The sequence below is a fragment of the Falco naumanni genome, chromosome 1 (assembly GCF_017639655.2).
Source record: "Falco naumanni isolate bFalNau1 chromosome 1, bFalNau1.pat, whole genome shotgun sequence".
Lineage (NCBI taxonomy): Eukaryota > Metazoa > Chordata > Aves > Falconiformes > Falconidae > Falco > Falco naumanni.
Genome location: NC_054054.1, coordinates 83,187,620 through 83,208,989, shown reverse-complemented (window position 1 = coordinate 83,208,989; position 21,370 = coordinate 83,187,620). Strand labels below are relative to the sequence as shown.

Below are 21,370 nucleotides of genomic sequence, written 5' to 3'. Positions count from 1 at the left end.
CAGCTCTGGATGCCTGGAAACTGTTGGGTTTCCTTAAGAACATCATCATAACTTTTCCCACCCCAGAACTCCAGGGGATTTCAGTGCACACAGACTTGTGCGTGGACATAAAACTTTCCGTATAATATGTAATACATCTTAAAGAGTTCATTTCAGAAATAGAAGGTTTGGTCCCAGGAGTCATGCTCTCAGCTCAACACAGCCACAGAATACCGTGGAAAAAGTTTCTTGACCTCAAAGCCTAATGAAACATCAAATGTGTCCATTCCTATTTTTAGATGTATGCTCTGCAGTGCCATATTCATTAATATAAAGCTGACCCAAATGTTCCAACAGCAGACGTTGGTTTCTCTTTGATAGCCAATGCTATCTCTGCTTTCCAAGTTTCTGTAAACACATCATTATAAGGAAGGCCAGTCTTACTTTTCCCAGCCTTCTTTCTAATTATGCGCCTGCTGCCAGGAAACTTTCAAACTTTCTTTTTTTTTTTTTTGGAGGGGGTCTTCGCTACTAAAATTTCAGCAAATGTCTGCTACAGACTCAGAAGGAGGTGGGGGGGAACCACCAAAAAACCCCAAAACCTCCGAAGTCATTACTGTTAGAAGTTACAAAGTTACTATGTAACGCCAAATTCCTTTCAACACTGAATGATAAACATTCCACAAAAAAAGTTGGCTACAGAAGTACATACATCATTGCGAAGACACCAAATATGTCTTCCTTACAGACTAACGAATTCCACAGGTAAAAAAATAATAATTTTTTGAGTTTGGTTTCATTTCAGTAAGAAGTCATAGTAAGTTTTCTAAACCACCAAGTTTCCTGCCCATTACCAACTCTCTTTTCAGCCAGGAGTTTCACTGGGTTCCTACAGAGGTCTCCTACAAAGGCGGCTGCGAAAGCACTCGCATTTTACAGCTCTGTCACATTTACAAACAAACTAACAACTGATTTAGCAAGTCTTGAGCTACAGAGATACACACAACCGCTGCCACCACATCTTTTCTGTATTTGGAAACACCAAGGTCGCCAAACGAAATGCACCAGCCAGACTGGAATGCAGCTCCAGCCGATGCGGCCAAGCTCAAAGGGCAAGGGAGAGGCGTGCAAAAAAGAAACGCTCGAAGGAAACGCGGTCAGCCCGACCCGGTTACCGAGCCGCCTCATTTGCCCCGACCCCTCGCCTTTCAGCACCGCTTCTGCCCTGCGTTCGCCTCGTCTGAAGAAAACGCGTCACGTACGAACTCGTGAAAGCGTCCTGCCATCTTACCTGGGCCACGTCTCCGCGGACAGTTACCGCACGCCCGAGCGCGAGCTCCCGGGGCCGAGGGCGCGCGGCGGCGGCGGGAGCGGCGGCGGCGGGAGCGGCGGGAGCGGCGGGGCGGGGCGGCGGGCGCCCGCAGGTACCCGCCGCTATATAGGGCGGGCGGCGGCGCGGGTCATGCCGTCACTCAGCGAGCCCCCGCCGGCGCGTCCCGCTCCGGCGGCTTCACGTTAAGAGTCCCGCGGCCACGCCGGGCTCCCCGAGAGGCGTTGCCACGCTGCTGGGGGCGGCGGGGAAACGTGGATTTCCCGCAGCGAATCGCCACTGGGATCGTCCCTCCCTGGTGCCGCAGTCTCTCCCCTAGGAGCTGGGAGAACTGGGACTTGTTGATTCGCCTTTTGCCAAAAAAGGTCCGGGTCCCATGCTGGAAGCTCGCTCCGCTCCCGCCAGGAACTCGGCGTCCATAGGCAGCAGAAAAGCCTGAGAAACTTCTACCAGAGCAGAAGCAGGCGCCGCAGCAGCCGGGAGGGCAGAGGAAGCATCCCAGGCTCCTCCGTACCGCCCGTGCAGCTGCACGCAGTGTTGCCACCGGGGTTTGCGTTAGCTTTTCTGCACAGGAAAAGTTTCCATCGGTTTTTATCCGCATGACAGAGTGGATGGGATGGCTGCTTTTTAATATAGAACTGCATAAGTGTTGTCTCAAGTTATTCTTCAAAGCCTTTTAATACTTTTCTGTGCTTTGAAAATAATGCTTATGCCACTACTCAAGTCCCCAGGTTCTCAGGTTAAACTGAATTTAAAACATTTTTCAGGAAAACCATATCACTCTATTGCACACTTTATAGTCATCTGTTTTATAAACAATCTCCTGCATTGTCTTCGCCTGTCAAAGAATAGTACCGGAGTTCAGAAAACATTTACTATACATGATAAAAATCATGCGCTCTTTTGCAGTCGAAGTATGTAAAACCATCCAGAGTGTCAAACATTTACTGTAAATACATTCATTACTACTGCATATTCCACTAAGGACATAAATTGGTGGTATAATTTTTTTGTTTTTTGGTTTTTTTTTTTTTTTTTTTTTTTTTTTTTTTTTTATTAAGGAGATGAAGACTGAAGAACAGATCTCTGTTGTGGTTCATACCCTTCCCACGGGAACCCACTTAGTCTGGATCCAGTGATTTCTTACAGATTACATGCCAACATCAGTGTTACAAGTAATCATGGAACACAACTAACCCTTAATAGCATCTACTTAAACATCTGCTTAAAGCAAGATGGCCAATCTCAAAATGATGTATCTATTCTCAAACCCATGCTTAATCCATGGAAGTGATCAGTGGTCTCACTTGAATTTTCTACAACATGGACAGCAAAAATAAGCATGCAAACATACTGCCTTTTACTTCACTACTATTAAACGTCCTGGATAATGGTTAAGAGATTTTAGGGCAGCTGCAATCAAGGGTGTTCCTCTTTCTTCTTTCCAATCAGCATGTATTACAGTCCAGCTCTGGATGTCTGGGTTTTACACAACATCATCATCGTAACTATTTTCCTGCAACTGGTATGTACCCACAAGACGAACAAGGCCTGTATCTGAGAAATTTCATTCTACAGTGGACGATGCAAGTCAAGATGGTACTGAAAACTAGTGCTCCTTACTCAACATTTTTCCCTCCTTTTCACCACCCAGCCCTCCTTAGGACTCAGAACTCTCCACATCACTCAATTGCTCCAGAGCATAACAAGGAGAACCGAGTAACGCTGCCAACTAGGAAAAAAGGAGGGGGAAATAAAACATCTCCCCACTGCTAGCACAGAGAGTGACATGCCAGATCCTGGCAGCAAGAAGACCAGCACTGCACTAGCACTCGGTTTCCAATTCTGGTACATGACTATGGGGAAGAAGCATGGTGGCTCATACACATAGTATTAAGATAGTACAAAGATAAAAAGAGTATCACTCATCACTAACCAGGTCTCTATGTGATTTTGGGTAAGTATGCTTGTCGAGGATAGTATTTTATCTAACAAGCAGAACACAGTTCAACCAGTAATAGCTGCTGATAACCTAACACAAAACAAAGAACAGACTGATGTGCAGTAGGAAAAGCCAATTACAGAAAAACAGTACCTGGACTTCACATCTCTCAGCTGCACCTTCTCCTTTGCATTTGATTACAACAGAGTTAATACTGCAGTAAAGGCAACTGAGTTCTCTGACATTTTCTTCTGTCACAGCTCTTACATTGCACATATTTTGCACACACGTTCCAAGAATTGTGGAGAAGAATTTTATGTCTATGCATGTATGCTCATGTTCACTTCATGGGGATGGAAGATGAAAGCCAAAAGACAGCTTGTGCACATCAGCTTAGTTCAAGATGCTTCACTGTGACTCCACAAGCATAACTGGGCATGGAAAGTGAAAATGAAGCTCAGCTTACTGGGAACCAAACATGAGGCACAATGTGAGATAAAGATCCAAGGAGAAAGGAAACAACACCATATGCTTAACTTAAAACTTAATATGATCTGTGATTCTTTCTTGTAAACAACTCTGCCTACCATTCTAGCCCCAGGAACATTTGTTTCTAGTTTAAGGAGTATGTACAGCATCACTGGCAAACTACAAGGAAGGAAACTAATTTACACATAAAGACAATTGCATACAACTCCAATCAATTTCTAATATTTAAATTTTAATCTAAATGAAATATTTAAAATGTAATGACAATTATAACAAACAGGTTTTTTTGAAAAGTGCTGTAAAAACCCAGCAATTAATTTCTGTTAACTAATGGAGGTAATGGTAAATGCCATTAGTAAAACAGGTAAATGCCAACCTGCCTGAAGTTGTATTTGTTAGCATTCATTGAAACTTCGACAATCTTCACAAAATGAAGGTTCATTTTCTATACTACCCTGTAAACAAAATGAAATAAGTACTGCTTAAAGTACTAAAACTGAAAAGGATGACTTCAGGAAAAAAAACAAAATCACCTTAAAAGAGAACCTTACACAAAGTAATCACATCCTCACCAATCTGAGAGAAAACAAATTAAGATAAAACAACTCAATGGACTTCTTGACAGAGTCTGTCAAGTTCTTAACTACTACAGAATAATCTGTAGAATTTAAATGCAACCTTTTTGCTTGCAGTGTATCTTCAGTGAAGGAAGTGTATTTTAATTTAAGTGTATATACATTGTCATCCACAACGGCTAGTTTCCAGGTGCTACTATACCACAAATAACCACACTTTGTGAATTTTCTGTTTCCTTTCTTCTACTAGCCTATCTCGTTTTAATTCATTATGATACGCAAAATTTTAGCATCCTAGCTGGTGAGTAACAAAGACATTAAAAAGACAGCTACACCAGAGTGTGCAATTCTGATATCCTATTTAAGACCAGATCTCTCAAATTCTTTAACTCAAACCAGGATGTTTTTCAAAAAGAAAACAAAGAAAAAAACACTAAAAAATTCTGAGGTCTTAGAAGAAGTTGTTGTGATTGACATCCAAATGGTGTTTTCTACATCGGGGAAACACATGACACAAGATTCCTTTGGTCTTAAAAACTGGAAATCAATTCAAGAATATAGGCATGCCTGTAAGTCAATCCAAATAGTATTCAGCTAGCCACAATGGAGCTCTGCATCATATTACAGTTCAAACATTGTTAAGATCAGATGGAAATGGGAGTAACATAGACACTGAAGGACTAGAAGAGGGAACTGAAAGAGTTCACAAGCTTTCAATCATTCATATGCAGCTGACTGAATTCAGTGATTTATGGAGCCCAGTTCAGCAGTCTCCCTGTTTTTCTTACACAAAGGAAATGCATCCCATTTACATTAGCTATGCAAAATAAGCTTTGACATTTCAACCATTGTGAATTTTCACATTTTTATTTAAAATGAAAAAAATCTCCATAAAATTATGTCCCCTCCCATACTGTACTTGACCACATTTAAAAGTTCTGAATGGGGTTTACTAAGCCAGGAACAGTACACTGATATTTTTTTGGAATGCATGAGAACGTGAGATTTCTTTAGAAGGCTAGAATGCAAAGTTAGGTTCTCCTAAAAACAAAAGGGACTAACTATACCTCTGAAGTGGCAGTTGCCAAACACGTAACAGTCCAAAGCATTTACTACTATTTCAAAAGTCTCTTGAGTCCTGTATTACAAGCATCCTGTAGTACCTAACTTTGCTGGTGTTGGCAGACACCGAAGTCGTAACTATAAATTGCTTTGTTTGGTATTATTTCCTGCTGGTGAAACCTGCAGTGTCTGAACTAGGAGTACCAAGTTGTTTGTGGCTTTTGTTTTTCTTACCATTTCTGGAAAATAAAGGATCACATGTTTGTTACAAGAGGGATTATTTAAGCAAACTTTTCCCATCACTTTCAATTCTGCCAATACACACCTCAGTGTTTTACACTGAGGGAACCATAGCTACAGCCAACATCCAAAAGCAAATCATACTGCAAAGTCTCTGATCTATTAAAACATGATTCAACAAAAATAAAATGAAAAGAGGACCCTTTCCCAAACTTCTAATTATACATAGAGGAAAACAAGAACTGGAAGTTTCTATTGCTGAGACAATTTTCATGAGGCAGAAATTACCATTTATAATGGACATATATGTATACACAGTTGTGTATATACATGGTGATTAAGTGACTCATGCTTAAGTCTTTTTTGTTATAATACTAATTACCTTTTGAACTGAAATAGCAAGGGTCTTCAGGGTACAAAATTGTTTAAATGATATTGATTAGACTTGTGCAGCCTCTAAGATGATATGGAAAAAAATGGTAAGCCCGCTATATAGGCACTATCTAACAAGGAACTGGAACAGCGACAGCTGAACAACAAGCATATAGAGAAGTATCCCAATGATTTCTTTAAAATACCTACATACTTTGTTACCCAGATTCTTAAGTCTGTTTTAACAATGAGTAATCCATGAGAACGTCCTGGCCTGCACAGGTACTGGTAAAGCAACGTGTATGAGCTCTGGAAATAGCTACATTAAATATAACAAAATATAACCTGGAAAACAACCTACTCCTCAGGCTCAAAAGGATTTTTGATCCATGTTAAGCTGCCAGTTTCACTAACACCACAAAAGAGAACTATTTTGTAAGTTTTTGTCCAACTTCTTTTCCCTCCCAAGCTGTGCAGCTGCTTCTGCCTTGTATTCACTGCCCAACTCTTGCACCTTTTCTTTGAAATGTCATTCTCCCTCGCTCTATTTCTCTTCTCAGGTTCTCTATTTTTTTATTAATGAAATAAATTACAGAGACATGTGTAATATTATTCTGTTTCAATCAACATCAACGTATCGGGATCAAGAGCAAAATAACCTTGCCTAAAGGTTACCCTCTGTGGTTTTGTAAGTGTTGTATCTATGCTTTCTTCTTCACTTAATAGTAAAATTGGCATAACACTCCAGCTGTGATATTGAAATCACATTTGCAAGCATCACTATGGATCTATGACAGGTCCACCTACACTTCAGATACTTAAGTTGTTAGGAGGCTTATATAAAGTCACACATGGTTACAGCAATTTGAACGTCACACATAAGTTCTGCCCAGTTCACCACTCAAAAAACACTACTTTCTCTTCTTTAATACTCCTGATACGGTAACAGTGTGTTGTATCTTTCAATTAGTTACACTTCAGTAACTTACAGCTGCTGTAATTGGGAGGCCTGTCAGGAAAGATAAAAAAGCTGTTTCTTCTGAGTCAGGCTTCCCCACAATATTTAAAATGTTTTTCAGTAGCTCTTTATGAGCTGATCTGGTCACAATTTCAAGATCAAGGCATAACTTGCTTCCTTTCATCAGGATGTCAAGCTCATAGTGTATGTCATTGTTTGCTATAAAGGCTGTGAATTTAGGAGACATGCTGCTGTTAATATTTTGAAACCAGAGCAAACCAGGCCAGTATGTTAAACGTTACTGCTAAAGTTTGTGCCCACAGCTATTTAGTTTTCTCTGTACTAGCTTTCACACAGCCAGCAGAGATCATAGCTGCTCCTTCATCTACTGAATGTTTTTGTGGTGTTGATTCTTCCTGCTCTGAGTAAGTCTGAAGTGAAAAAGTGAATGGTGTTCTGCGTCTTTTCCCACCAGGAATAAGACTTTTTAAATTCAGCCCATATAAGTAGAAAAAAAATAATGTCCTAAGACACTGGGGATTAGGATCGCAGGGTATGAATTCCACACCTATGTTTAAAACAGTACCTTACTTGCATTTCTGATATCCCAGAATATTTTTCCACCAAGTCATTTTGTTACAAAATGCTTTTTTAAATCAGAATGATCAGGATTTTTTTTTTTAATATGCATTTTCTTTATTTTCTCTCTTTCTCTACTACTGTTCTTAACCGCAAAGACACTGCAGTTTCTCAGGAGTGCACACGTATCCTTTCTAGATGAATTTCTAAGTTTTTGCTAGAACACTGCAGCAGACAAAAATTTGTAATGTGTTTTCGTAATGCTTGAAATAATCTACAGTGGGATTTTTTTCCCCTGGCAGAGAACAGCTCGTTTATCTTCAGGCTGCTAACCAACAGGGATGCCAAAGACCTCTCTCCTTTATAAGCAAATTCTATAAAGAGCTTTCAGAAACATGAGAAAATATGATAAACACAGCTTGAGTTCTTCAGCTTTGCTGGCAAAAGATTACACACGGGTAACGGCGAGTTCGTGAGCCTTGATCTCCTGTATTTACCACTTCACAACAGAAAGCAGCTTCCTGCAGAAAGACTGCTTCCCCGCCGCCTCCCCCCGCGGCTCGTATTCTGAAACCCTCCAGCTCCAACTGCCTTGTTTGGTTGCCCGAACTGTTCTTTGTCTGGCTGCGCCCCCAGGGCCGCACCGCCCCGGCTCCAGCGGCCCACCCCGCCTGGGCGGCGGCCGAGCGGCGGCGGCGGGCCGCGGCCATGCCCATGTAGGGAGCACCGGCCCCGGGCGCCGGCCGGCCGGCGGGGCTCGGCGGGGCGGGCGGAGGCCTCGCAGGGCTGCCGGGCTTCCCCCGCTGCAGCGCGGCCGCGGGGAGCCGCCGCCCTTTCCTGGCTCCCGCGGCCCCCCTCCAGCGGCCTTACCTTCCCCGCCAAAACCGCCGTGCCTTTCCTGGCTGGCAGCGCTTTGTGAGCAGCCCCAGCAGCCTGCGCACACCGCTGGCTACAAGGCAAGGGAGAACGAAGTTGAGAAGTTCCAGTGTGAAAACTCACAGATTCTTGTCATATTTTTCATTGTTCTTTAGAACAGGTTACAGCCTGTCCTTTGGGGATTTAACTGGTATTTTCTGCAGGGAAAAAGGAATCCCTCAACAGTGCTACTCAGTCTTTTCAGAAGTGGCTATTCTGTTATGCTACATGAAGAAAGCATGCAAGACCGGTTTTACTCTCAACATCTCCCTAAACTGTTTTAAGTAGTATTACAAAGAGCAGCTTACCTGCTGTAAGTCGGTGTAAATTCGCTAGCAGAACGCTCCCTGCTATCACTACTGTTGCCTGATTCTTAGTTTTAGTAGCACATCAGGTACTTCACAGGGAAGAATTTAGAGTCTGATTGTACGTGTATATGTAAGGTCAACAGCAAGCAAGGAAGAACACTTAAATAAAAGATCACTTTGTTCATTTTGTTTAGTCTTATTGAAATGGAATATCCCAGGCATTTATGTAGTAGACATTTTAAAAATAAACACCAGGAATCACGCAGGAAGTGATTTCCTTAAATTTACATGTGAAAATTATAATGACAGTTCAGGAGAACATATACTAAATATGTCTACAGCAACAACTGAAACAAAGTTAATAGGCGGAGATAGCTCTATCTGACTAAAGAATTACTGAGCTGTGACTCCTTAAAAGGAATACCCTTCACAAACTAAAGATTCAAAATTAGCAACTCTTGTGAGACAGTCCTTCCGGAAAGCAGCGTGACAAGAAACAGTATTTTGCAACAAATTAAAGAAGAAGTTGTACCTAAACTTCTAACTTTCTGATTCTGTTTGGGAGTCTGGAAGCATTCCTGTATTTCTCAATATGGTTCCTTAGTATTAAGTTGTGAAAAGAAGTTCTTAAGTAATGATAAAGTTCTTCCATTATTGCAAGCTCCTGTGGGTGATTGGATGAAGGAGAAAACAAGTAGAAGAATGGAACAAAGAGAGCACTGCCTCAAGTCACTGACGTGACTTAATAGGCAATAGTGACTGCTCCTGGGTACAAGTGCATGAAAAAAAAATAATTAGGAAGAGTACAAAAGTGCATTTATAACCACCTTCCTGTAACACGGCTTCAGCTGCACTCAACACATTGAGCCACTTGTATTTACAGCTCAACAGAAAACTGACTCTGGTATTTTTATATTGCATTCTTGCCCTCAGCAGAGGCCTGAACAAGTTTGTTTATTTATGAGAAATTCTCAAACTAGAAAAACTTAAGTAAAAGGCTTAATAAGAATAGCACAGTAAGAAATGTATTGACCGCATCATATTTACATTACATACATATACTACCATGTTAAAAAGTTCACCTCAGAAGAAAAAATCCCCAAACAACTTACAGCAAAATAAGAAGCGTAGGAACAATTCAGTAGAATTTATGTCCAGAAAAATGTCCCGGTTTCAAGTTATGTTTCAAGATTAATGTAATTAAAACACTCATAACTGACAAAGAAAATGCTAAAATTAAAATCCAAAATACAGAAATGCTTTAATAATAAATTAAACAAAAGTCATAAGGACATATGATTGTCAAATAGTAATTTAAAACAAAATGGGATATCTCATGGAGCTCACCCTCTCTACTGTTAAAGGCTGCAGCAGTACTGGTTTATTTCAGAACACCTCCATCATCTCCAGCAGGTGTTCGGGCTACTGATAAATAACTCACTGCTGATTCTGCAGACAATTTACTGTTCAGGCCCTGTCATCTGACATCAGTTCTTCTGAATGGAACAAATGACACCGTAACAGATATGTTCAGAGTAAAAGGACATGTCCATGTTGAAGGGGTTGCCTAGGGTGAGTCGGTCAACCTCATGCATCATGACTGCCTCTGTGAAGAAAAAAGAGGGTGGTTGTCACTGGTGACTCTACTCTGAGGAATGGAGGACCAGCCTCAACCCATAGGGAAGCCTGCTGCCTCCCTGGGCCTGGGTAAGGGGTGTTACTAGAAAACTCCCTTGTCTGGTACAACCCTCACATTGCTGCCCATTACTGTTTTTTCAGGTGGGCAGTGATGAAGTCCAAACACCAAAAGTCTGAGGGCAAGCAAGAGAGACCTCAGGGCCTTGGAGTGACTGGTTGAGAGATCAGGAGCATAAGCAGTGTTTCCTTTGATCCTGCCAGTTGCAGGGATCAATGGTGCAAGTAATCGGAAGATCACAGAGATCAATACCTCGCTCCAGACCTGGTGTCACCATTTGAATGTTGGGTTTTTCCAGTTCACATGAACCATGTTTCAGTTCACATGAAATCACATGGGTCAGTTCACATGGCACCAGGACTGCTGGCAACAGATGGGGTTCACCTGTCTCAAAGGGGTTAAATAATCCTAGGTCAGGGGTTAGCAGTGCTCACTTTAAAACAGATTCAAAGGTGGAAGGGGATACAACTAGGCCTTCTAGAGATGAGCCTGAGGGCAGCATGCCAGTGCTGGAGGCGAGATCAGTAGCCCAAGTGAAGTGCGTCTACACCAATGCCTGAAGCACGGGAAACAAACCGGATGAGCTGGAGGCCATGGTGCAGCAGGGAGACTGTGACAGAATCACCATCACAGAAATGTGGTGGGATAACCTGCTGACTGGAGTGCTGCAATGGATGGCTACAAATTCTTCAGAAGGGATAGGCAAGGAGAGGCAGTGAGGTAGCCCTGTATGTCAGGGAGTGTTTCGACTGTCTAGAACTTAATGATGGTAATAACAAGGTCAAATGTTTATAGGTAAGAATCAGGGCGAAGGCCAACAAGGCAGATATCCTGGTGGGAGTCTGTTATAGACTACCCAACCAGGATGAAGAGACAGATGAAACATTCAACAAGAAGCTGGGAGCAGTCTCATGATTGCTGGCCCTTGCTCTTACTGGATGCCCACAGGAAATACAGCACAGCAGAGGGGAAACAGTCCAGGAGGTTCCTGGAGTGAGTGGAAGACAATTCCCTGACACAGCTGGTGAGTGAGCCAACCAGTGAAGATGCCCCACTGGACCTGCTCTTTATGAACAGAGGAGAACTGGTGGGTGATGTGGTGGTTGGAGGACACCTGGGGCATGGCAATCACAAAATGATAGAATTTTCAATTGTTGGAGAAGTAAGGACGGGAATCAGCAAAGCTGTTACCTTGGTCTTCCAGAGGGCAGACTTTGGCCTGTTTAGGAGCCTGGTTGACAAAGTCCCTTGGGAGATAGTTCTGAAGGGCCAAGGGGTCCAGGAAGGCTGGACATTCTTCAAAGGAACAGGAGCAGGCTGTCCTGGTGTGTGGAAAGATAAGCCAGCAAGACAGAAGACCAGCCCGGCTGAACAGAGCTTTGGCTGGAACTCAGGGAAAAGAAAGAAAATTTGCCACCTTTGAAAGAAGGGGCAGGGAACTCAGGAGGACTATAAGAACATCGTCAGGTTATGCAAAGAGAAAATTAGAAAGATGAAAGCCCAGCTAGAACTCAGGCTGGCCAGTGCCATAAAAAATGTTTTTACAAATACATTAGAAACGAAAGGAGGGCCAAGGACAACCTGCATCCTTTATTGGATGGGGAGTGGGGGAACATTACCACAAAGGATGAGGAAAAAGCTGAGGTACATAATGCTTTATTTGCTTTAGTCCTTAATAGCAAGATCAGTTACCTTTAGGGTATTCAGCCCCCTGAGCTGGAAGACAGGGACAAGGAGGAGCAGAATGAAGTCCTCATAGTCCAGGAAGAAATGGTTAGTGATCTGCTACACGACAGACATGTACAAGTCTATGGGTCTGGATGGAATCCACCTGATGGCACTGAGGGAGCTGGCAGAAAAGCTCACCAAGCTGCTCTCCATCATTTATCAACAGTTTTGGCTAACAGGAAGGTCCAAAAAGACTGGTGGTTAGCCAGTGTGACCGACCCCCATTTACAAGAAGGGCAGGAAGGAGGATCCAGGAAACTACAGGCCTGTCAGTCTGAATTCAGTGCCAGGAAAGGTTATGGAGCAGGTCATCCTGAGCGCCATCACACAGCATGTGCTGGACAACTGGGGGATTAGGCCCAGCCAACAGGCCTCCTTCTATGACAAGGTGTCCTGCTTAGTGGAGGAGGAAAAGGCTGTGGATGTTGTCCACCTGGACCTTAGTAAAGCCTTTGACATTGTTTCCCATGACATTCTCTTGGAGAAACTGGCTGCTCACAGCTGGGGCAGGTGGACTCTGTGCTGGGTAAAAAGCTGGCTGGATGGCTGAGCCCAGAGTGGTGGTGAGTGGGGTTACACCCAGCTGGTGGCTGGTCACAAGTAGTGTCCCCAGGGCTCAGTGTTGGGGCCAGTCCTGTTGAATATCTTTATCGATGATCTGGATGAAGGGATCAAGCACACTCTCAGTACACTTGCAGACAACTTTCTTTTTTTCCTGTTTTGATGTTGTGCCACATTTCCTTTCTGAAATAAGAATGTCTCTGCTAAGCAAGGAACTTGCAATGCTCTCCAGAAAGGTACCTAAAAACTTAGATAAATGCATATGAAAGCTTTGGCCTCTGCTCTTGCAGAAAGGATGATCTCCCAGTGGTCTGGAAGTTACTGCTCAACTGGTTTTCAATGACAATTCCAGACCTCTCTATGTCTGGTCAAATAGGTTGCAAAGTACAGGTTTTCTCTCTCTAAATACTCCACATAGTTAAATTGCTACCATTGACCCCAGTGGCAATCTTTCATTAAGTAGAGCATATGTGTTCCCTTGCCATCTTCTTATTTTGGTAGCTGTGAATTTGTGCTTGCCCAATCAAAGCCTTCTTTCTCCTCCTCCATTGAACCCACTCACTCAAACTACTCCACAGCACACAGTAAATCGACAGTTGCAACTAGACTGAGCCGTGGCAGTGCCTTGCACTTCATAGGCCTGAAGTGCTGCCCTCAGAGAGCTGAACTGTATGCTGTCCCACTTGCACTTCTGCCAGAGCGTACTTGTGCTGCCCAGCCCCACACCAATGTTATGGCAGTTTTATGTAGACAGAAAATAGAAGGCTCTGCAGGAGCAGTGGAACAGAAATGTGCCAGGAAAGACCATTAATCCGATGGGCCTGAGTAGTTTTACCATCTGAATACGAAGGTATTAGGTACCAGTGCACAACTATTTATCAGGTTGAGTACTGGCAACAACTGTTTCAATCTGCTGCTGGGGAACACTAACTCATAAACTACAATTTAAACTACATTTACTATTACTAAAGGAATTATGAAAACAATCAAAAACCCCTCAGCATTTTATCAGTAAAATAAAACTGAATTTCTGTACTAGTGTTCAGCCTTGCAATAAAAATGACTGGCATTGTAATGTAAGTGCTAAAACATTTAGTAATATTGTAAAGCATATTCAGTAACACATAATCATATTTCTCAGGCTTAACATCTTAACATATTCTGGATGTATATAAGTACACATACTGATAATAATGTATTTTAATATAGAGCTTCAATAAATCTCCTGCCAAAGTATGAGAATATACATTGACTTAACTGATAAAAATAATACATTATGGATCTGTTGTACCTAAACACTTTTTTTTGTTTGGAGGAAGGGGGTTTTGTTTTGTTTTTTTAAAACCTAAGTGATCTGGAAACAGAGACACATATGATCAACAGTGCCAGACTCAGCACAGCTCTGTGATGGAGTGAACTGGTTATCTCCTGCTCCTTTGAGAATTGACAGTTTACTTCTATTTTTGGTTACTTTCTTTTAAACACTTACTTTTATTTGGGCAAGAAGATGTATTTTGTCAAGGCTTTATCCCCTGTCTACTTATTTTCTTCAGAAGCCTTTGAAAGGTTAAAAACCTTTGGAAATCCAGTGGACTCTATCAGCTAGACTTCACTCATCCACATGGTTCCTGTTGATTCTTTCAAATAGTTTGAGCAGATTTGTGAGGTGCTACTTCTATTTACAAAATGTATTTATTTTTTTCCCCAAATTTGACATTGTGTTCAAGATCTTATCATTCTGATTTCTTTATTCCAGATCATACTATTTCTCAGATACCAGGCTCATCAGTCAAGAGTCCCCTAAAACACCCTGAAAACTTTTTAAAAATCAGTGCTGTATTTGCCGCCTTTGGTTAATTAGCTAAATATACTCTTTCAAAGGATCATCCCAAGTTGTTTTGGCCAATATATAATCTGTAAGCTTACTACATTTTTCTTTTTCTAAACGTTTTAAATACTCTTGAAAGAAACACATGTCCACATTGCTACCAAGATAGTACTGCTTGCTGCAGATTTCTCCCAGAACTTTCATGGAGGGATATGGAATGCACACATCCAAGTATATAGGTACTCATAGGCAGCCACACAGAGCAGGCAAAGAATGGTTATTTCCCAGCTTTAAATTAATCTGCGCAGTTTAGCTGACTGTTAAGATATGTTTGCATGGGATCACAAGACACAATACATTTCTATCTTGGCATTTTCATTATGAGAAGGAAAACAGACAGCTGATACAAAAAAGAACTCTGCATCATGCTCTACATGCCTGAACTCACAGTGTAGCATTAAATATTTAAACATAACTGTGCAGAAAGGCTTTACATGATGCTGTAACTATCATATCTTTTTTTTTTCCAAGTATCACAGATTTTTGTCAACTAAATATAAGTGAGACTCAAAAATAAATGCCATCTTTTACTGAAATCAAAATTGTTTACTTAATATCAAGACTTTGGTCATCAATATTTAATTACTACACATAAATCTATTGTTGGAATTGAATTCTCATTTAATCTTAATGAATGCTTTTCTGATTACAGACCCATGTGAGCAACATTAAAACTATAGATGTATATCTGAATGAAAACCATGTGCATTCATATCAAAATAGTATTGCCAGAACTTTCAGTGCAGAAGTATTGAAACATATCCTGGGGAAACCTGAATTAAAGCTACTCTGAAATATAATGCAGTTATGAGTGGTAAAATTCATACATTTGACTTATATTTACAGCAGCAGCAAAGGACAAAGCTCATGTATGACAGTGTTGGGCACAAATTCACGGGAACATGGAGTACTGGTCTCCATATGCGTGGCTGACATGCCCTATTGCATTGTATTTAGATCTGGAAAATATTTGTCAACATGTTATCATCAAAATGCAGGAAACATGCAGAATGGCATCATAAATAACTGTCATTTGCAAGTAGATGACTGCTTTCTGGTTTTAGGCAGAAATATATGCTGCATGAGTTTGTTAAATGATAACTAGCGGTAAATGGTAAATAAGCACAGACTACAGTCAGGAGTGGCAGAACAAAATTAAGAAATGGCAAATTGGAGCTAACTATAATGGAAAACGTGCCAGCATTATACCATACTTCCACTCATCTCAGTCTGTTGGGCAAAATAGAAGATCCACAGATCAGACAGTGCTAAACAGAGAATAAAGCAACACTGTAATTAACTCAGCAACACAAAATCATTTTTGTATTAGCTGTCTTGGTGTACTGTAGTAGTGAGAACTTTCTTTCCTTTGTAGGAGTCATGTTTATTGGATGCTCAGGAGAACAGAACTTTTGAGCCACCAAACCCCATTATAACATGTAACAAAAAGAAATGCATCATGAAGTCTAGGACTATCAAAGCACAGTGCATTAAAGGCTTCATTTTTGTCCTTTAGAAACCTGGTTTCTTCTTCTTAGACATTATGACATATGTAAAGGGGGGTGGGGTGTGAGGGAGCGATACTTCAATAGTAATTTGCAATAACTGATCTTATGGGTAACATACTCCTAGTGGGTGTTCAGAATTACTTGGTGTGAAGATTTGTGGACAAGATTTTTATGCTCTGTTTACATTTTCTGGGAGCTTAAAGAGAAAACAGTCTGAAATAAACTGCAGCTAAGATGCCACAGGAAATTAAGGAAGAGAACCAGACTTCTCAAGAATGACAAATTTATATAAACCGGTGATGGCTACGTTTTGGCTTAGAAAAAGGAATGCAATTGTTCCAAAATACACAGAAAAGCTGTTGACTGGTGCTTCTCCTTAGTGATTCATGAACCACTCCAACACTGTACACTGTATCTAAATGCCTTTTAAGAAGCTCTTTCACCATTGTATGGTACATTGTTTACAGACCAAAATTTCTTGCATGAGCAAGTTCTTTCTCTGTATGGCAACCAAAGAGATGGTGAACCAGCACAACTCTCACCCATACGAAGGTGTTGGTGTGAAACCCACCAGGGCTTTTTCCATGTTTACTGGAGAAATTGTTCAAACAGCTTGTTGGTAAGTAGTAATATGCTCTTCAAAGTATAGCATCATCTTTGATAAAAGATATCCACAGCCCATTGCTAAAAGAACCTGCAATCAGCTCCTTACAGCTTTGCAAAATTTCCATTTGTGCTGAAATAATCCATGGCAAACATCTGATCAGAATATTTTTGTTGACTTTTCTTTTAATTTTTATACAAATAAGTTTGAGGTGCCTTTGAAATTAAAGTTTTGAAGTTGAAATTAATAAAAGTGGAATGTAATTCTTGCAACTTAAGGATGTTCTAACATGTGAACACTTCTGTAGAGAATCAATTTATTTGGCAGAGGATCTTACTAGTGCCAGAAATAAGTCTTTTTCTCTACACTAAACTATGTCTATATTTGGCTAGATGACAAACTCTTTTATTTAAGAGTAAACAAACAAACACCCTTTCCTACCAAAAATTCAACTTTGCACATGCTCAGTAAGACAGAATTTCAGCCAGATTTCCCCCCTGGTCAGAAAACCAGGGATCATACACATAGGATGATCTACACTAGATCTCTGGACTGTTTCTGGCTTAGCAGGACTTTCCTAGAAACCCTGTTCTGAATCACAGATGCAACACATGAGAACTGAAAGCAAGGAGTTTGTCTGGCCTGCATTCCCAGCGTTTGCTCAAGGTGATGACAGGGCAACTACATCAGATTCGGTATGAAGGTGAGACAGTAAAGATTAAAGGGAATCATAGGAGACTATAAAACTAACTTCTTGTACTTGACTGCATAAATTTCTTTTCATGTAATCTTTTGTGATATATATGGGTAGAAATAGATGAACAAACTTGTCCAAATTAGTTTTAACTTCATTTTCATCTAGTCTTACATGCTCAACTTCCACAGAAATCCTTGGAGAGAGTTTGCACCATACAGTTCTTTCTGGGCTTCTTACCAGCATTTTTGGGAAGCATCAAGTTTTGCCTACATCAGCTATTCAGTTGATATGAAAATAAACTGCAAAGGAATATGGCATCATAAAACTTCATTTCCAGAAAGAAAGTACTGTTAAAACAAATTTGTTTATACTGCAGTAAGCCTGAATATTAAAATGCTACATTTTATTCAGCCTGGATTATTGGAACAGTTTTGTAAAATCTGTGAACTCTAATATAAGACTGCATGTTTTGATACCTCCCTAAGATGTATATGACCTCTTAATCTATATTACTTCACAGCTGTCACTACATTTTTGCTACCTAGTTCCCAGTGAACACAGGGCATTTGGGTTTGGTTGGGTTTTTCCTTCATTTTTTTCATTACCTGGACAAGAACTGGTAAAAAAAGTGTACCATTCATTAAAACAAAACTTCTGCTGTTTCATCTTGAATTTTGGTTAAAACTTTACCCCTCTCCCTATGCAATTCTATTAAAGACATAGTGGTTTTCACTTTAAACTTAGTTATGGCATGCAATAAAATGTCCATACTTCTGTTGTAGGATGGAAATACCAATCCATCGATATCTAGAAGATTCTGAAGTACTCTCCAGTTCCTTTTCTTCTCTAAAAGAAGATTTTTGATCATTAAAAGTGAAAATTAAAAACTGGAAGTCTCTTTAAAAACAAAGTTGAACAGGTATCATGGAGAGGCCAGTGATAAAAATATTCTGAACAGTCCATGACAAAATAGGAAGTAGATATATAGACTGTCTTAAAAGCACTGAAATTTTATTGATTTCTATAGGTTTTCATTAAGTACAACTGCGTAAGTATGCAGTTTCCATGAAAAGACCATATTCTGTAAAAATCACGATTTTTTTTTTTTGTCTTATATGAATTCCTATGAATAACACTTTGCTTTCACATAGTTGCATTAGTTTTTAAGATGCTACTTTAATTTGTAACTAGGCTTTAAAATTATAGTGGTACTAAAACAACCTGGATGGAATTGACAGATAACATCTGCTAACTGATGTGTCCATAGGTGCTAACAACCTTTGATACTTTCCCTTTTACATTTTTAGTTAGGCCATGAGAGGCCTTTCTTTGACAAAGCTAAACAACACACAACATTTGTATTCCAGAAGCATGACAAAGACTCTTATGTGAGTTTTTAACTGAGGAGTGCTTCATGATCAGAGATGCTGTATCTCCACCAAAACTTTTAAAGGTAAAAGTTCCTTTGAGAAGATATGCCAAGGGAGCAGCAATGCAGGCCAGTGCCTAGGCAGCAATCTATAGAATGCAAAGAATTTTGTGGACTTCCACCAGCATCCATTGTGAGAGCAAGTGCAACAGCAGCAGACAGCAGTTCTTAGGCAGGAAGTTTAATCCATGGTATCACCATCTATGTTGGTGAGTGATCATTTGCGTATTCACTAATTCTGCTGATATCAACAGTATGGATGTTGTCTACTCTGATTAGGAAGCATAACTGGAGAATCTTTTAAATTTCTTGAAGCACATTTATTTTCTAACCCAACAACTGCACTTATCCAGAGCAGTTATTTTAAAAGCAGTTCAGTGCTCTTTATTACATAGACTCAAAAGTTAAAAAAAACCAAAACCACTACCACCACCAAAACAAAACAAACAAACAAACAAAGAGCCCCCAAACCCATATCGAATTAAGTTTTTCTGTATCACAACAACAGTATGTTCCTGGCCGGAAAAGGACTGCATTGCAGACATACAGTTCCTACCAATAAACTCGCTTACTCACTGACCGAAACTGGACTTCTAAGAACAAGTTTGGCCTCCTTTTTCTTCAGCAATGGGTGGGTGCCAATAAAGTATTACTGATGATTGTATATTTTCCCTCAAATTCTACTATTTTGATTAAACTAAAAACATTATATATTTGCAGCAAGCCTTTTGCTACAATACTATGTAACATGTATGGTTCATATTTGAAGAAACCTAACACCTTTTGTTGAAACACAGCCCTTACAATTAATATACACTAATATATGCTGCCTTACAACATTTCACTATGGTTTTCTTGAACTTACAGAACTAGCAGAATGTTCTTTGGAAAAAAGAAACAACCCAAAAGGCTAGGAATGCAGTAAGTATAGTGGAGGAGGGGAGAATGAGACAGTTCCCCAACATACTCGTTGCCAAACTATTCTTGGATTACTTCTTTGCCAAATCCAATGTAAATCTTTTTCTGGATTTGGCATAATGAGAGCTCTCTATAGGTATCTTGTATAATGGAACACTTTCTTTTGCTTTGGGGTCTGTTCAGCTTATGAAGAGTCTGTTCTGAAAGAACTACTGTGTTCCTTTTACAACTTCACACTGCTACTGTAAAAACTATCCTTCCTTCAGCTTCTTAGGAGGAAGAAGAGGGTATCTAATTCTTTCTAAAATATTCCTCAGTGTTAGTTGAAATTTTTTTAATATTTTGAATTTTGCTGTAGGATGTTTACAGGATTTTGCTTTAGGATGTTTCTGCTAGGAGACCTTGGAAAAATAAATTCCTTAACATACTGAAATCAGCAGTTACAGAAAATACTTCATAACATGACAGGTGTATTGTCAAGACCACTATCTTAAGAGTGTCTAGGCCCCACAAAATACCACTGTCTCTAAATTGAATCAATCTTTCTTGTATAGAAACTTCTAAACTAAACTCAAATTATGATGACCTGTTGAAAGGGACAAACTGTAAGTATCTCTCACTGAATACTTATAGACTTAAAACAGAAGGCATTCCAACCAAGAGTTGTTTATAGCTGTAATGAGGGTTTTTTTGTATGACCTCTCTCTCTCACTAGATTTACTGCAATTCCAATAAACTATATAAGTATTTTATTTTTTATTGTATAAATATTTTAGAGGTATTTTGTACCTTAAAGATAAAATAGCCCAAATCCCTTGCTCAATCATCTGATGGTTGTAAAATAACCATCCTCTGCAGAATTAAACACTGGGGGGAAAAAAAGAGTGGTCATGGAAAAAAGGTTTAGCCATGTTCATTTATAGGTAGCTGGGCAAATACTTTGAAGGATGGCTCAATCTCTTCAGGAGAGGCCCCCAGCACTCATCTAACCTCACATGAGAAGAGCTCCAGCTGCTGTGTGGGTGCTATGCCAACTGTCTGATACCCCCTAACAAAGATGGGCATGCTGGAAGATTCAAAGAAGAAAAAAACATGGTGGAAGCAGGTTTTACTTCAGCAGTCCTTGCCTAGCCAAGAACCACATGGACCTGCTGCTGTGAAGAAGCATATGAAAAAGCTCATATTTCAGTCCCAGGGATTGTTCAGGGGGCTCTAGGGAGAAAGACTCACTATTCAGGTTTATCCCAAGAGGCTTCCAGACTTCAAGCAGCAACAATGCCAAATTAAGAATCTAATATATACGTGAGGATAAGGTGAATGCATAAGAATTACAAAATTAGAAGGAAAAGGTTACCTGAGAAAGTACTACAGATAAAAATGGTATCAGTCGTGTGAAGAATTTGGGAAATTTATCTTCAATGGAAAAACTTTGTAGAATTAAACTATGGTATACAAAGTGGTATAATTATAATTTTTTTTAAATTTTATTTAGTATTTTATTTTTAATGTAAGAAGCATATTTTAGATCTTCATCAAGTAAATGTATTTTTTTTCAGTTGGGAATTAGTGGGGAATGCTACTGTAAAATAACT

The 21,370-nt window shown here is 40.2% G+C and overlaps 1 protein-coding gene across 4 annotated transcripts in view; it reads right to left on the bottom strand.

Moving 5' to 3' along the window:
- LOC121091659 (palladin-like) overlaps nt 1-21,370 on the bottom strand; it is a 194,288-nt gene that overhangs the window by 65,886 nt on the left and 107,032 nt on the right. Inside the window, exon 1 of one of the 4 annotated variants that reach the window (XM_040601717.1) lies at nt 1,271-1,381. The exons of 2 other annotated variants lie outside the window; for them this stretch is intronic. The gene's annotated coding sequence lies outside the window, so the exon portion shown is untranslated. Of the gene's footprint in view, nt 1-1,270; nt 1,382-21,370 lie in introns of those variants that run through there. One more of the 4 variants, XM_040601727.1, reaches the window with a different exon arrangement.